A 10,949-nucleotide genomic window follows, 5' to 3' on the forward strand; every position below is an offset into this window, starting at 1 on the left:
TGTTGGCAATAGAGAAAGATAATGTGGTTGCATGAGTGATATGTGGTGTTTCATCAACCACTAACCTTTCCTATTAATGGTGATAATGTATGGAAGAGAAATAAGGTTGATGGTTGTAAACATTAATATGCAATAATATATGGTTAGCGAAAGAGAGATGTAAACATCCTAAAATAAAACAAAAGAGATGATGGGAGGCAGAGTGGGCTCTTCTAATTAAACTTTGCCCCATAAGAGGGTGGTGACTTAAAGGTTGGCAAATTATGAAGAACTCTATGATGTTAAATAAGTAATTCCCATCTATATGTGACTTAAATGTATGAAAGGGAAAGTTGAGAAAACAATGGTCAGATCATCTTAGAGATGAACTCTTAGCTAGGTGATATATATTTTCACAGGCAATTTATACATATGAGCCTCACCCTAATAATATAATTCAATGATGGAGTTGGTTAATTAAATTACTAGTAATTCATCATTTAAAATTATATTCATTATATAATTTCAATTTTCACCATTAATTATGGGACTTTAATTTTAGTTAATTTTTTTTTAGCAACTACCTCCGAAATTCAAATTCTGACAATTATGATGATGACTTTAGTATCATTGAAACTCATGTTTTAGAAGTATTTATGTTAGTTTATAAGCTATTCAAACCATCTTATAAATTCTAAAAATAGATTAAGCAGTTTATGTATAATTTTTCTGGGCTTTTAAGCTAAAGAGGACAGTTTTTTATTTTAGTGTATATATGCAACATGCTTATAAATTAGTTTCACCAAACACATTATCATATTAGTGTTATTTGATTTTAAAATTCTGCCAAATTCCTCATTTAATACTTTTTTAGTAATTTTAATAATAAATATGCTTATAATTTTTTTTTACTAAATATGTTATCTACTTATTGGCCACTTATAAATACTTTAATTAAATATATAATTAATTAAAATTTTAAATACTTATAGCTTAAATTAAGCCAAACATTTTCTTAATTAAATTTTGATGCTCTCATTATATAAACAAAGCGACCACACACGTTACGGCTTTCGCATATTGATGCTAACTTTAGATAATATATTCCTCATTAATTTTTTGATGCTCTCATTTAATTTTAGAAAATTCATTTTTACCACTCTTTCAACGTATTTGATCATTTACATATAAAGATTCAATAACTTTTATACATTTGGGACATGTATTTATCACTCATAGCGAGCTAGAACAAATAAATCATATAAGATCTTTTGATTAGAAAAGATATCTATATACGTTAGCATTCTGTTAAGATTTTATTTAGAATTAGGAGCGTAACAGCATAAAAATTAAATAAATTTAATCGATTTTAATTTTATCATTAAAAAAGACATAAATTTCATCATGCATATCGTGATTAATAATTTTTTTTTTTATAAAAAATTAAGAAAGTGAAAATTAATATTTAACACTGTTAGATGAGTAATTATAACTTTAGCCATTTAATTAAACAAGGCTAGGCGTTGATGAATCTTGTTTTAGAGCTGAAATTGGCTATGACATTTATGCAAGACAGCAAAGATAATTTTGAGCCATCCATCAAGTGGGTCCAATTTTTGAAAGGGATATGTTAATTGTTAACCTTAACAACACGAAATTATATACTTAACAAGTGGGTAACTAATATTGGACTCCTCAAGGACCATATTCTATAGGTACATGAACCTAGCTAGAACTACAACTCCGAATATATGGGTTTAACTTCTAGATGTTGCCATAGCAATTACTAGAAGTATCTTTTAAGATTGTGGTCACATATCATCTCATTTTGCAACATCCCAAATAGCTTGCTTTGACACACCAACGAACCATTAGTTAATCGTTAACATGTGGATTTCATGAATCACAATACATTCCTTATTTGAAATGTTGAATTAATTTAATTTAATTGATTTTTTAATTAATTTTTATATTTAAAATGAAAAAAATTTATTCTTTTTAATTTAAAAAATTTTAAATAAAAAAAATAAAATTCATACATGATTGGGTAAAGAATTCTTTTAAATTCTTTTCTTGTAAATGATTTATTTTTAATGAACTCTATCTATATATTTATCAAAATATATTCAAGGAGATGGACAGAGACAATCACCCTCAAAATTTTAATTTTTAATTGAGGTAGATTGAATGTGGATATGTTTTAATAGAATTGTATATTTGACAAAAAAATTTTTTATCAAAAAATTTAAAATATAAATTTTTTGACCCAATTAAACAAATTTAATGAGGCATATTTTAAAATTTAAAAAATTATTTTTTATTAATTCAATTAAATTAAATAATTAGTGATTCAATCTTTAACTCAATGATACTAGATTTGTTTCCATGGTTGTGAGGTATCACGTTCGAATCCCAATCCGGATCCAATTATATAAAAAGAAATTAATGATTTATATATATATATATATATTAATTTTGTTTCAAGTAATAAAAGTAAATTTTAAAATACTCAAATTGTGAGTATAAAATAATTATGTATAAATGTTACATTTAACTCTTTAGGTTTAACTGCAAAAATCTAAATATTGTATCCGTTATTAGCCTCCTAATCTAAATTGTTGAGTTGGTGACTTGATTTAATTAGCAATGAAAATTTGAATTCGAATCTCTTTGCATGTACCACTAGGTTGAATGCCTAGGTGATTCTTTCTAATGTGCGTGTGGGCAGTACCACTATAGGTTTACTTTACCTATATGCACGCATAATGATAGGGAAAAAACCAAATTTAGTTTGAGATTTAACAAATGAAGGAGATGGATATTCATCATTCTATTCTTCTCTATTTATTATAAAATTTAAGTTTGATGCCTTACAATTCTATTGAAGTATTGATCTCTTTAGCACATGAAAACAAAACTTCTGATGTTGACAATTTCCTGCCCTGCATGCGTGACAGCATGTTAGTCTAAAAGATTGGAGAGAAGACATGCACCATACTAGAGTGGCATCTAGTGTGATAGAAATTTAAGCCAGCAATAAAAGTCAATAACGTCCTTCAAGCTTAGTACTAAAGCTTGCAGCGATACTTCAATGCAGTGGTAAGAATCCGGCAAGAAAAGTCAATCACGTCCTCAAGCAACAATTGCAGTCGGCACCGAATACTCCTGTCAGTTCATCATGCTTAAACTTGGGTTGGCTGTACACACACAATTAGCCCATCTGATATATAATATTATGTTTGAAACTTAATTAATGTTTGATGGTGAAAGTATTTGGATGAGAGATTTTGAAGAATTCATAAATTTGCTTAATTTATTTTAGAGAAAATAAGATAAAATTCATGAATTTATAAAATTTAACATCGGCTAAATTTTTCTTTTTAAATTAATGGTTTTTAAAATTTTCATTAAGAGATGAAATGTTAAATTTCTATTTTAATGAACAAGAGATCTTACCCAATAAAGTTAGTTCCATCAGTAAAAATAGAGTTACCATTATTTTTCTATCAGGGCTTAACTCTGTTAGAGAGTAGTTCATAATTATTTATTTTGAATACACCAAATCGATGTATGAATGCGTCCTTAAAATTGTCCATGGAAGAGACCAAAACTTGGTGCGCAGAAACTAGCTTGATGATACAAAGATTCTAATTAAAGAAAAAAAATGAGTGATTTTATAAATATTTTTTACTTCAAAAATATTTTTCAATTTCATAGATTTTATCAACATACTAAATAAGTGAAATTATTTAAAATCATTAAAATAAACAATTATAAAATCTATAAATTTTAAATTTCATGAATTTTTGATAAATTTTTGTGGATTTATATATGTTGTGGCTTTAGAATCAAAAGTGATGACAATATATATTGAATATATGAAGTTGGCATTGCATGAATTTCCATTTAATGAGATTACGTGAGGCATTCCAATAATAGGCCGAGTTTTATTGCATTATGTGACATTTGGTGTAGGATTTAATGGCAATCAGAGTCCTGGTTGTTCCACCGCCTACTTAAAGTGTATTATTCTCATAGTAATATCTAAAAGCATTTAATTTTCAGCCTTATATATGTCATGCTTATGTGGGAATACGTTTCTTCTGTTCATTGCTTATCAGCTGTAACGGACAAAAGAATTGAGAACAATAATAAAAGCTCACGCCAATCTGGTACCTAAAATAATCAGAAATCATGTTTTTTCCAATTTCCTAGGTTAATTACAAAATTACTTTGCTGATATTTACCACAAAAACTTGACAAAAAATTGCTCTGCAGGAATCATGAACATGATGATATTGAATCAATTACCTACCAAAATTCTTAAAAAAAAAAAAGAACATTGAAATTGGTTGTATTAATTTATAATATTATTTGGAATTTTATTTAATGGATAAAATTGAATTAAGTTTGAGCTACTTATGTGACAACAGATTATAATGTAGATATATATTTTTTAATATATGGGATCTATATATGTATGGGCCACATAATTTTTAAAAATTAATATTTAATTACGATTATGTGAGTTTCCTAATTTAACAAATATTTTTATTTTAGTTAATTATTACGGAAGTGCTATCCACATTAATTTTGTTCATTAGAAATTGAGATAAAATTATTAAAAAAGTGCACTTAGTATCATGTGGTTTATGCATTTTATTAAAACCGACTTGAAATTTCACTTTTACATTTAAGGGATCTATGATATAACGCTGTTAACACTTAAGTAATAAAGTGACTAATGATATTAGATATGCATTGACGTGGCTGAGATGCGCAGGCGTATCATTGACGTGGTTGAGATGCGCGTATCATTGACATGACTAGTGTTGATGTCAGTGCCACATCAACAATTTTAATGCTATTATTTTTTTTTGGATTTAAGTGCAAAAGGCTGGGAAGCACAATTTTCTTAAGTGCCAAAAAAAGAAAGCACAGACTCTAAATGCTTACATGACACTTAAGTGCACTTTATCCTAAAAAATTTTAAATGCTCATTTTAAATTATTATCATCCTTTTCTCTTTTGAAAAATTTTCCTTCCTCTTTCCCATTTTATACTATGACTAATCTATACTATAAATGTAACACCTAGAAATTTTTAAAATAAAATTTAAAGATTTAAAATATTATTTATTTATATTTTTATTGTTGATAATATGATTTCTAAATGGTGTCAATATTTCAACTATACTATTGTGCTGTGAATTGGATAGAGTTGGAATTCCCATATTTGAATTAAATTATTATTATTATTATTATTATTATTATTATTATTATTATTATTATTATTTAAGTGAGCTTAGGCTTGATTATGGAATTACTAAATACTAAGACTTATTACAGATTGTGGGGGCCTTATGTCTACTCATGTTGTAGTACTGATCTGACCCATAAAATTGAGTCGTGATAGTAATAAATTGGCCTAACTATATATTTGCTTTAATCCCATATCCTCGCAAGTTTGTCTCGTGAGCCTCTCCATCATCGGGTCCAAAAAGCGCTATGTAGTTAGGCAAGCCATGTCCTTATAAATACCATTCACTTTTCCTTTCTTTTCAATGTAGGATGGTTCATTTCTGCAACATTTTACCTAAAGCCTACCATTTGTGACCAAGTTAATGATCCTTAGTTTCGGCACCACACAAAGAAATTTTTTGCTCTTATTTTGCAATTTGTTTTGGAGTTGTTAATCTTGCAACTTATTTTAAATTTGTCCTGCGAGCCTCTCTATCATTGGGCCTAAAAGCATGCTATATAGTTAGGCGAGATATATCCTTATGAATACCTTTCACTTTTCCTTTCTTTTCAATGTGGGAAGGTTCATTCCTGCAACATTTCACCTAAAAGCCTATCATCTATGTTACACCCTACCCCTCTGTAAGGCATAACATGATCCCGTAGTATACCTAATGAATTACCAACTTCGTCTGCTAATAACCCATTAAATACACTACAAGGGATTTTAAAACTTTTCTTACTTCTTTTACAGTGGTGAGCACTATTTACAAGTGTTAAAAACTTTTTTTGAACTGAAGTGAAACAGCTAACACATTTAAATTATTAGTAATTTTTGTAAAAATTTTGGCAGAGTGCCATCTGTATTTTGAATAAAACAGTACTTCAAAAACCTATAAAAAAACACTTCAAATATATTTCCCAATCTCAAACTCCAACAATTAATTAACACAATATTTTTCTCAACTCAAATCCACAATAATTTTTCAATATTTCCAAAGGCTGAGATAAAAGAAATATAGTACAAATTTTACAAGCCAAAATAATTCATAATTTATTTTACAACTTCAATGTACAACTTTAATTTACAACTGCTCAAAACCAAGAACACTATATACATACAGTGAACATACATTACAATATAAAATGAAAACTATGGTATACTCAATATACCCGACGATCTCTCAGTGTAGTACTAGTAGCCTAGTCTACTGTCCTGTCAGTCTGTCTACCTGTGACAACAATGAAAAGCTATCGCTGAGACAATGTCTCAGTGGTGCACAATAACAATTTGAAATGCGGTATATAAATCTTTTATTGACAATTCACAAATCAAATAATTCACAATTCCATTTCACAATTTACAAAGTTCATATGACACAATTTTGATCAAATAACTGAGTAACACAGTTTGCCAATCAATAACACAATTTGATCAAATAACTGAACAATACCGTTTTGCCAATCAATAACACAATTTGATCAAATAACTGAATAACACAGTTTTACCCATCAATAACACAATTTGATCAAATAACTGAAGAATACAGTGTTGCCAATCGATAACACAATTTAGGCCATGACACAATTTTTCCACACATGCCGTGTTGTACACCACGACAAGACACACTCACCCCAATAATCGAAATCAATGAGGGAGGAATATAGTGTACTTATCAGAGCACTTGCAGGCGTTACGTATCGCCATCCCTGCAAGCTCCTGGGTTCATGCGTGAGAGTTCCCAAGAATAGTAGGCGTTACGTATCGCTGTCCCTACTTTGCTCTGATAACACTAAACACATTTTATCTCGAAATTTCCATTTGCAAAGTAGGCAACACAATAATTTTCAAATAAAATTCTCAAAGCCAAAACAATAAAAAATTATTCATAACTCATTCTCCAAATAAATTTTCTAGTAAAAGCAGTAAATATAAAAAGTATTGTGCACAGACACAATTTAAAACTATAATGTTCAAATAAATTTTTAAGTAGAAAATGAGAAGTCAAAATTATTGTGCACAAACACAATTTAAAACAATAACATACAAATAATCATAATTTATTTCAATTGAAAAATTCAAAAGAAATAACTATTGCGCACAAACCTCTAATAACTGTCTCTTGGCTCTGACTCAGTGTTTCCTTCCCTTTCCCTGAGTCTTTGCTAATTGAAACACACAATTTGAAGTGTTTCAGTAGTCATTTAAACTGTCTCTAAGAATAAGGTTCAATAATTAATTTATCGAATTCTATTATTTCCTTAGTCAACCTAAGATGTCGACCCTCGATGCAGTCTAGGTGAATTAGGTTTCAATGTTACCAATATGTCTCATTTTATAGCCTTTTAGTGTTGGTACATGTTACCCAATTCATTTCCATTTATAGTGCACTTTAATGCAATTTGTCGGATTCCGGTATACTAATTTGACCTAACCGGATGACCTAGTTCCCTCAGTTTTCGGGTTTCGGTCAAAACTACAAACTTGTAGATCAATGTCTTATTGCACGCGGGGCAAAAGTTCAGGTCATTCTGAGTTATGTAGACCAAGTTATGGTCATTTTACTATTGCTGGTCAAAGTGCATCAAAATTGGTCACTTTAGGTCATTTTAGGTCATTTTAGGTTCGGCCAGTTTTTGGACTCAAATTTGTGCAAGCTATTTGACTTGCTTATAGTCATTTCTGGGCTTTGGTGTCTTCATAAGACTTGTAGATATATGTCTCAACTATTCATGGTAAAAAGTTCAGGTCAATTGGACCTGTTTTGAGTAAGTTATGGCCAAAACACTAACTGCTGCCCAAATGGTCAATTTCAAGGCCTTAAATGCACTAATCAGGATTTGGTCATTTTTCAAGTTACCTTCCAAGCAGAATTTTGGTAAGCTTCCTTCATGAAAGTTGGCACATTTTGTGCCTAGTTTCACCTCCAATTGGTCTCATACCAATTGGAGCCACACACTTAAGGTTCTTGGCCAAATTACACACTGCCCTATTGCACATTGTCCATCACTCAATCAAAGGACACATTTAACATTACCAAGTTACATATTCATGCCATTTCTGTTTTGTACCATAACCTAAACACATTTCACAACACATTTTTGGTCACTTTGGCAGCTTATAAGCACACTCAATAAGCACTTTATAGTACAGAATTTACCAAGTCTAATTTACACACAATTTAACTACATAATATGGCTCATTTACATGTCCAAACTCAAACCCTTATACACATACACAAGCTGCCATAACAAGTACTGCAATTCAACAATAATATTCCATAAACCAAACCATGAAACAATTTTTTTATGGTTCACAATTCAAGCTGCCGATTTGTACCTCACTTTGAATAAAGTTCCAAGCTTCCAAATTCAAGTATACATTCACATATACTTAGTATACATCACCCAATTTATTCCCACACATATAGACACTTAATCAACTCTTTAATCTACCATTTACAAGCAAGAATAAACTGCCCTTAAGGAGTTTCCATGGCTGCCAAAAATACACATCTCCCTTAATACATCAATCTCCAAAACTCTCTCCACAATTCAAGTACCCATAACATCCTCACAAACTTTAATGAAGCAATAATCAAAAACACATACTTACCACTTTGGAAACTCTTCAAAACCTCTCCAAAACTTGGTCTTCTTGCTGCCTATCTACTGCCCAAGGTGTATGGACAACTTTTAATGAAGGGAGCTAGTGAAAACATGGCTTGGATCATGCTTGCATGGAGCTCCAAGGTGGACGGCAATGGTGGATAGTTCTTCTTCCATTTTCGGCTGAACTTGAGAGTTTGAGGAAGATGAGAATCTTCTGGTCCAAGATGAAGATTAAGTGGTCCACTTTGGTGAGTTAGTGGAGCACTATTGAATTTTAATGTTAGTTTATTCATAAGTTTCATTTTCCCACATTTAACTCCCCATTTTTGCTATTTACATTAGGTACCACTAATTTAATTTTTCATGACATTTTCCAAGTGTAATATCATTTATTTTTAATGGACATTTAGGTCAAAAGACAACTCGGGGTGTCAAATGATCACAATGCCCCTATTCGGGTTGTATTCCCAATTTTTCGGTAACACCGAGTTTTATCCGTTTTTCGATTTCTCACTTTTCTTTGTACTAATTAATTAATTTTTCTTTGATATTTCTAATGGTATTTATACTTCAATAGACATTTATTTGAGTCCTAAAAATATTTTCCAGGGTTTCTCGCTGTCCAGGGCTAGTCAACGGTCCACGTCGCGACTTCCCGGTGAGGTCACCCATCGCTAGGGTTCTCGGCTCGTTTAACTTGGTTACATTTCATTGCTATTATTTTTCCTTTGTTTTTCTTGTATTTCGTTATTTTATGTCTCCTCATCCATATCTAAGTGTAGTTCCAGGCATCCTAACTGTCCGGACAACACTGGTCGCTAGAACAGTAGAACGCACAACCAAACATAGGGGTGTTACAATTCTTCCCCCCTTAAAATAAATTTCGTCCACGAAATTTTACCCAATAGCCATCTTTATTTTCTCCTTTCTATAGGATCATATAATCTTCTTTTCCTCGAATTTGTATAAGACTTTTAACAATCAAATACAACATTTAATTTGTTTGTATAATACCAATCTTCTCTTGCTATTGTGCTGTCTAATATTTTGATTCATGTTCCTTCTTGAATGACCCTTGAGGTCATGTTAGAATGATTTATCTAGTCATTGGTCCTCTGACCATTCTAGTCAATAGTCTTCCTTACATTCGTAACATTTCTTTGTTATATCTGAACCAACAGTTCAAATTTTTACTTCCACAATTCTTTTTATCTATTAATATTTTATAACTTACTTCCTTTTGTACTAAACTATAACCTTTCGATTTTCTAAATTTTGAGTTTTAAATCCCTAAGTAGAATTTTCAAACTTATTTCTAACAATTAAATTTTGTCTTGGCATAACTATACCAAAACAGATGCTGTTGGCAACTATTCTCATCTTGGTATACTATTGAGTAGTATGTAGCTCTACACAATAATCTCAAGTCAGTATTGTAATCTGCAGCTTACAGTACAAACATCAAGAACATTGCATAGTTACTACGATACATCCCAATAGATCAAATTTTTTGATATTTTATCCTTTTCGAATTTACTGATATTCGAATCTTATTCTAATTACAATATCCATTAACAATTACTAACAGTAACATCCTTGCCCTCATCTAGAGCAATTCTATTACTATAACTTACTTTTACGTCCTCTTGCCTTACATTAAGTAGGCTTGCCGTTTAGCTTTATAATTTATGGTGCGTTAGAAAATACTTGTCGCCTATAAACTCTTTCAAAACTAATTTCACTTATTATCACAATCCTTATCTTAAAGGACTAATCACTAATGCATCAAAATTTATTCCCCTGTAAAGGAATAACAACAGAACATATAATTCTAACACTAACATAAAAGTGTGCAGATTCTAGGTCAAACAATACATAAACGAAGAGTGCCATCCTTCTTCTTAACAAATAAAACTGGCGCTCCCCATGGTGACACACTAGGGCAGATGAAACCCTTTTCAAGTAGTTCTTACAACTGTATCTTCAACTCTTTCAACTCTGTTGGTGCCATTCTATATGGTGTTATGGAGATTGGATCCACACTAGGCATAACATTAATTTCAAACTGCACCTCTCTTTCTGGAGGTAATCCTGGCAATTCATCAGGAAACACATCTG

The sequence above is a fragment of the Hevea brasiliensis genome, chromosome 12 (assembly GCF_030052815.1).
Source record: "Hevea brasiliensis isolate MT/VB/25A 57/8 chromosome 12, ASM3005281v1, whole genome shotgun sequence".
NCBI lineage: Eukaryota > Viridiplantae > Streptophyta > Magnoliopsida > Malpighiales > Euphorbiaceae > Hevea > Hevea brasiliensis.